The sequence below is a fragment of the Rutilus rutilus genome (assembly GCF_951802725.1).
Source record: "Rutilus rutilus genome assembly, chromosome: 5".
NCBI lineage: Eukaryota > Metazoa > Chordata > Actinopteri > Cypriniformes > Leuciscidae > Rutilus > Rutilus rutilus.
In genome coordinates this window covers 50,450,911-50,459,333 of record NC_140213.1, presented here as the reverse complement: position 1 = coordinate 50,459,333, position 8,423 = coordinate 50,450,911, and positions in this window count along the sequence as shown.

Sequence of the window (8,423 nt, the reverse complement as noted above, 5' to 3'; positions counted from 1 at the left end):
TGCGATGGGGTTTCAAACTTAATACATTTTAGTGTTCCTTTACATTTTCATTAGTTTTTATATTGAAAGCAATACTATTTAGTTAGTCTGTTATTTTGTGTTGCCAACAAAATCAGTCTTTTTCTGATTTGTTCAATGTCAAGTCAAGTCAAGTCAAGTATATTTGTATAGCGCTTTTCACAATACAGATTGTATCAAAGCAGCTTCACAGTATTAAATTAAAATAATACAACAAGGTTTGTTTCTAGTGGAATTTATTGATTGATAAAATCAAATTAAATATCCCCAAAATATCCCCAATGTATGGATCTGTTTTGAAAAATTTCTTCCGTTGCTATGGCCGGGTATCACTGTCAGTCATCTCAATTTCATGAATGATTCACAAAACAATAATTTAGCAGATTAAAGTCGAGCCTCATCATCTTCATTTTCTGGTGCGATCGGCTGACAATCTTCCTTCATCAGTTGTGTCGTCTGTGCAGCGGCTCTACTGGAATGTAGTAAATTTATGTTGTAATGTGCCATTGATAATTAAACAAAACGCTTGACCTATTTAAGCATGAAGAACGGTAAAACATAAACGCTGTCGTCCAACATCGGTTAACAGCATGTAGGTCACAATGAGATTCGATTGAAGCTCATGATGTTGCGTTGACCACAGAGCCATCGTCTGAACGCTGTTAAGATAACGTCTTATGCTCTTGCAAAGCCTCATTGATGAAGCCTAATATTTTTCTATTACAATGTTTTATGTTAAAATGTTTTCATTATTTATTACATTTATTCAATTTAATTTCAGTAATTTCAGTATTGTGATTATGAATTTGTTTAACTACAATGTTTCACTTGAATTCATTTGCTACCAGCTTTCAATCGCTCTCAATGAGCCGTGGCGGCAGATTACGCAATAGAGAGAATAAACTGACACTTTTCAAAGTCTGTAATTGTAGCGCCTCTTAGTGGTAAAAGGCAGCAAATACACACCCGCAACTATTAAAAGGATTATTCTGGTTGAGAACCAACTGTAGGCACGTGTAACACAAACATATGGGAAGCCGTTCAGGAAATAATACATGTGTATTGTGTGAAAACGGACTGGTTCACTGGTTGAATGTATGGTTTAATGACAAACACATTGGTTTATAATGCATTGGTATAACCAGATATTTATTGGTTTAGATACATCGGTTTCCTCAAGTATATATTGGTTTGTATATATTGGTTTCTTCAAGTACATTTTGTTTTAGATACATTGGTTGGCTAGTGGATTCTCGGCTCACTCGGCCATGTGCTGGCAGTAACTCACCAACAGCTCTGGCCCAGTAATGGTTGCCAGATTTGGATGTGTGGATTTGGCCCGATTTGCGCAGAGACACGGCACATTTATCCACATCAGGCCCGATTACAGACCATGAGAGCTGGTCTGGTTTTGGGTGAGATATGGCCATACTGTCATGTTGGTTTTGGTTTTATATTGACTTTCACATTTCATGTCTTTTATTTTGTAATTTAGTCACAGTCATGGTTTCCTGGTTTGTTTCCTGGCTAGTCTCATCTGTATGTTCTGATTGGTTCCCTTGTTTCATGTGTCTAAGTTCTCATTGGTTGATTGTTCATTGCTTCCAGGTGTGTCTTGTTAAGTCATTAGTCTTTGTATATAAATAGCCCTCATGTTTCCATTGTCTCTTGTTGAGTATTGTTTGTGTTCATGTTTAAGTTTATGAAGTCAAGTCTTTGGTTAGTCCGTATTTTGTTCATGTTTGGATTTAAATAAAGCTGCACTTGGGTTCGTCTACACTCGCCTCCAGTGGACTCGTTTAGTGATGGGAAACCGAGGCTTTCTGAAGCGTTTGAGGCTTTCATCAAATTGTGCCAAAAAAGGGTTCATTACTCAAAGCTTTTAACACAATGCACATTAGCGACATCTGGTGGTCAAACTTGCTTTCTCCACCATGTCTAACAAATCACCGCAGAGCAGAAAAAAAGCATGTGACCAAACAAAGCTTCGGAAGTCCGAGACACAAAAGTGGAATCAATCTGGGATTAATACAGTTCTATCTAATCTGATCTAATCTCATTTAAATTAATTTGTGCCAATGAGACCACAACTCTTGTAGCCTGGTCAACGGATTCACATATTGATCAATAATATAAAATATATAATGGAATGAATGAGGCATTTACTGTATATAGCTCTTTCATATGTACTACTGTTCACCCAAAGCACTTTACAATCATATCAGGGGATCTCTCCTCAACCAGCACCAGTGTGAGCATCCACTGGGATGATGCGACGGCAGCCACAGAACAACGGCGCCAGTGCGCTCACCACACACCAGCTATAGGTGGAGAGGAGAGAGACTGATAGAGCCAATTCAATGGATGGGGATTATTAGGAGGCCATGATTGGCAAGGGCCAATGGGTGGAATTTGGCCAGGACACTGGGCTTACACCCCTACTCTTAACGAGATGTGCCAGGGGATTTTTAATGACCAGAGAGAGTCAGGACCTCGGTTTAACGTCTCATCCGAAGGACGGACTTTGTTATGCGATCATCGCGAAGCGCCAATTTGTTCAAACCAGCTGTTCCTTCTGATACTGCATGACGTTCGAAGCTTCAAACGTCATCAATCACAAGGTATTGTCATTTCGATACAAGCATCGGCACAGTGTGTGATACAGTAGTGCTTTGAAAAATGTGTTGAGCTTCGTATCAACGGTCCCATCACTAGACTCGTTACACATGCAGACTGGTTTAGGCTGAGTGCTGGGGGTGGGTCTCCTTTTACAAAATGTGGTAAACTCTATGTAGCAGTGACCCTTAAACTTAAACGTAATATACTTTCCGTCAACGTTTTGTTGTTTAATAGTGTATTTTTTATTTTAATTCCCATTAATTTTCCCCCTTTTTCCCCACATTCTCATTTTTCTTAATGAACTAAATTTGTAAATGAATGATTTAATTCATATAATAAAAAGGAGCAGGTGGAGGGCTGGCAACAGGAGTGGGCGAAGGGCTGGAGAAGGTCGGTGGATTACTGGGAGAAGAAGAAGAGGGTCCAGGCAGAAGGTAGGTGTATCCAACGGGAAGACTTGTGACCCATGGTGGAGCCGATGGAGGGAAGAGCCATGGAGGTTGAAGGGCAGAGGGTTCTAGGGCGATGACGGACTGAGGCGGAACCGATGGGGGAGGATGACAGGGAGGAGACAGAAGTTCGACGGGCCATGGTGGAGCAGAGGGTTCAGAGGGACACGAGGAAGCCACTGGCCTAGACGACTGAGGTGTAGACGGGGACACAGAAGGGCGCGGTGGAGACAGAGAGACTGAGGACCAAGGAGGAGCAGAAGGGAGTGAGGAGTCCAATAGAGCCGGGGGAGTGAAGGGATGAGGCGAAGCAAGAGTAGTGCAGTTCAGAGGTGATGGAAGGTGGACAAGCAAACAAGGCGGATCCGGGGGGACGAGGGAGCCTGGTGGAACTGGTGAACTGATGGGCCACAGTGGAGATGGAGGTAGAAGCCAAGGGTGAGCTAGTGGATTGATGGGCCGATGTGGAATCCTGGACGCGGTGGCTGAAGTAGGATTCTAGGCATCCATAGTCCAAGATGGTGCTGAGGACTGGAAGCCCCTCAGCGAGCCCACCATACCACTAGCGTCTAGAGGGCGAGTGATAGGGCTGACAGGAGGCAGATGAGATGAGGATGATGGTTGGATGATGAGAGGGGGCGGGAGAGGATGGTCGGGTGGGAATTCAGGCTCAGGAACCGACTCAGGCGTGGCAGCAGCCATCTTGGCCAGAGACGAAGGCTCAGGCATGGTGGCGGCCATCTTGGCCGGAGACACAGGCATGGCCGACCTGGTGTGAACAGTCTCTGGCTGGACAAACATGACTGGAACAGTCTCTGGCTGGGCAAGCATGACGGGAACAGTCTCTGGCTGGACAAACATGACTGGAACAGTCTCTGGCTGCAAGCATGACGGGAACAGTCTCTGGCTGGGCAAGCATGACTGGAACAGTCTCTTGCTGGGCAAGCATGACGGGAACAGTCTCTGGCTGGGCAAGCATGACGGGAACAGTCTCTGGCTGCAAGCATGACGGGAACAGTCTCTGGCTGCAAGCATGACGGGAACAGTCTCTTGCTGGGCAAGCATGACGGGAACAGTCTCTGGCTGGGCAGGCATGATGTGAAGCTCAGGCTCGGCAGGACTGACGTGAAGAAGCTCTGGAAGGGTGGTCTCGGCGGGACGAGACTCTGGAAGGGTGGTCTCGGCGGGACGAGACTCTGGACGAAGATAGGAGGTGTGGCGATGAAGATGGCTGGTGACGGTGGTTGAGCGGTGATGTCATAATCACCCTCACCCACGGTGAAGGCTGAACCGCTCAACCACAGCACATGATCCAGGTACTGTTCGAACATACCCGGGATCGCTGCTGCTGGAGCTTGCTGGTGCAGATGATCATCCAGTCCATACCAGAAGACAGTTTTTAGGATGTCATCTGCCCAGTCCACATGGTGAGAAATTTCGAGGAACCTCTCGACATATTTCTCAAACAGTTGGCCATCCTGGAAATAGGTTACAAGCTGATCTGCAGGATTCAGCAGGGTACGGAGAACGCCCATGTTCTCCTTAATTTAGTTAGTCTATTTTACCAACTGTGTGGTCGGTTCTTCTGTCACGCTTGGACTGCGTGAGGCACGTTCAGGAAGACCAGGAAGAAGAAGAAGACGGATAACGATTAAACTCTATTTATTATTATTATTATTATTATTATTACTGAACAAGACACCTACCAAACATACCAAGCAGTAAAGACTTAGAACCGACCAGGAAGAACTGAAACTAGGGAGACTATATACACAGACAAATGAGGAGACTAAGTGACAACAGGTGCACACGGTGAGTGATGATGATTGATGAGGATGATGACAGATAACAGATGAAACTCATTAACAAGAAAACACAGTGCACAAACACAGAAGGCAAAACAAAGTCCAAGACAGGTGTCACAGTGACAAGCATGGTGATTAAACCTTTGACAATCTAACATACAATAACATTTTAATAAACTGTTCTACACACATAAAATTTAAGTTATGTTTATTTATAATGAAGCTATAATTGTGAGTTGGCTGACAAAGTGCTAGAGTTTAGCTCCAACACCAATTAAACACACCTGAATCAGCTAATCAAACTCTCCAGGAATACTAAAAACTTCCAGGCATGTGTTCTGGAGCTTCACTCTGCAGGACAACAGCTACTATTTGAAGTCTTTATTTTCTAATAAATTTATAAATGGTTCTTATTGCTTCGTCTGTACCCAGAATATGACATGCTTTTTTTTACCACAGAACTACATCTATTAATCGACAGTAATGATCACTATTACAATATGAGGAGCAATAATCAATAATAATGATTTTATTAAAATTTACTTTATTTCTGCCATTCATCTACAGAAGTTCTTTTTGAGAATTAACAGATGTTTAGATGTTGGTTTATTGAATAGGTTTGGTCACCATTATGGTGATCGGTGTTTGATTTAGTTTGAAAGTTTGACTCTTAGCTTTTTATGTGACATAACACATAACACATAATTTGTTGCAAAAAAACTGCAAGATGATCAGGTGATACAGTTTTCAGCATCATAGCGCAGTTACTTCTTGTTGACATTCGAATTGTTGTCAAACAAAACGGAGGCTAGCTAGACCCTCCCTCCTCCTCATCCCGTCTCCTCCCTCCTCCCCTCCCTTCCGGCATAAAGGAAAGTCAAAGTAGTCACTACAAACAAAGTTAAGTTTTACTGATACTTCATTCAATGTGTAATGTCGCCAAGGTAGATAAATGCTTTTATATATTGCAGAACAGAATGCAGAAAAAGAGAAACATTATCTTAAAATCGTTTCGCCACCTGAGGTGATAATTATAGCTCCCATACAAGGACGCAATAATAGCAAGATAACGTTAGCTTCGCGTTTCCCAGTGAGCATAAACAACGGCGGCGTCGTAAACAAATTTAGTCAAAGTTGTCAATAGCATATAAATGAACAATCAAATTCATAACAAACAGTGGGTGAAAACAATCATTCACACAAATTGTCGCCCTACTGTGAATTTGCTTGATCATTTACAATAGAGATTGATCGCTAGCTGCTAGAAACATATATGTTGTATTCACCAAAGTTAACGCTGACTGCATAGTTCTAGCTAATTACATCCTTGTGTTGGTTTGGCGAACATGAACGTCAGTTTAGAAAGAAAAATGGATTTACCTGTTCTGCAAAAACAGAGCAACCTGAATGTCGGATTGGAAGCCCTTCTGCCGGAGGAGTTCTCGCCACCTTTCGAAGGTTTTTCCGATGTAAATTCGGGACTTCGCGCATTCCTTATCCTTGTCCCTCTTCTTTGCAATTTGTTCATCGGAACATCGTCTATTTGGTCGTGTGTCGGCCATAATTCAAACTTCCCTCTTGATGCTTCTCTCTCCTCCACACCCCCTTCATGTGTAGGTGCACTAACCCCCCAAACCCCACCCTCAAATACTTCTTGTCGGCTATTGGCTGGAACACTGTTTGTTATGTTTCGTGGTGCGGGTGAGCCCAGTTTGTTTTTATTGCCATTTGTGGAGCCTGTGGTGTCTAGAGAGACCGCGTTTTTTTACAGTGTGTTCAGGGGACAGGCAGCTAGCGGATAGTGAGGAGATGTTAGCTGTATGTGACAAAAAATGTTTTGACCTAAAAAATGCGTCACATCGCTTATAGCACCTTTAATTGAAACAACTGAGTTATGTGAACTTGACAATTCCACATTACTTAATTTTTTCAATTAAGCATCAAGTTTGTTAATAATTTTAAGGCAACGGGTTTCCTAAATTTAAGTTGTCAGCTGATCACTTTTTACAGTGATCCAAGGCAGTGGCTGGAAGTCAGTTGTGGTTGTTGTTTCTCTTTCCTTCATTGATTCTGCTTGTTAACAGCAGGTGTTCATCACTAATGCTCAATCATCACTTAATTAATCACTTAATAATTTCATTAACTTTAACACTTCTTCAGTGTTATGATAATCTCTGTAGAGTGGGACCATGGGTGTATTCCAGAAAGGGAGTTTATCTTACCATCAAACATACCCTGAACTCTCTGTTGATTAAACCAAACCTGGCTTACTCGAGGTATGCTGGTTTCAAAAACGCGTCCGGAAGTAAGTTCATCCAACTCAGAGTATGTTTATGGGGGAGTACATAAGTACATATAGGCTTAATAAGGACATTGTAAAAAAAATTTGGAAGTAGATCCCATCTTAAGGATTTTATGATAACAATGTCATTTTGTGGAAAAAAAATTATTCAAAGCTCTGTTTTTATATAAAAACTGAAAGGACTCTTTAATACACATATTTTAGAAGTTGTACCGAACACACAAAAATGTTTTTAATTCTGTATGAGAGTAAGTGCAAGTATATATTCTAATTTAGCAAACAAGATAAAGACCAGTACCAGTACCATTTTTGCTGGCGTGATTGTGGCCCAGTGTAGGCTCAGTTTCAGTACACAGACTCAGTACACAGGCCAGTGCCAAGTAAGGGTTCAACTCTTTCAGTTCTTCAATTGCTGCCAGTTTTGGCAGCCGGACTCGAGTCAGTGTGTTTGGGACGATTCTGGGGCGTCATTCACCCCGCGTCCATCCCGAGTCTGGCAACCGCAACCTGGTCGAGTTCTTTCTTCCTACATGCACACTCACACACACACACACACACACACTGCATTATTGTGCTGGAGTCATGTCTATCGACATTATTTTGCAAATATCCACAGTTCAGATTTTTCTTTAAAATGAATATGTATTGCAATAAATGTGATTTTAAAAGAGTAAATGTAATGATTAAAATGTATTTTCTGTATTTTGTATGTTCAAATGATCATTTATCGTGAATTGAAGGATAATGATATTTACAGTTATTAAACCTGAAAATTAAAGCTGAAAACAGTGCAGTGCTCTTTAGATGGAGTGTCATGCGTGTGTAATTGGCTCTTCAGATTCAGTAAAGATACGTTGTTAAATGATAGTCTGCTAACTCAGTCTCACAAAGCAGTTATGGTGTAATGGATATTTTCTGCTTTTGTTATGAATGCGGCGTGTGTGTGTGTGTGTGTGTGTTGCACTGCCCCGTGGCCTCGCCTCCATCTCAGCTCTGCTAAAAAACATGTGTCTGTGACCTTTGACCTTTGTCTGCTTGCACACTCACCGTCAGGACGCTCAGCACATAGTCGAACAGTGAGTTTCCAGCACTCACATCAATTCAGCTTAAAAGACAGAGAAAGATAAAGTCACCCAAGTTCAGGAATAAAGCAAAGCGCACGGAGAAAGGGATTGAGGGAAAAACAGATTTTAAAGTCACACTGCAGAAGCTCTGAAATGGAGCCTCTAT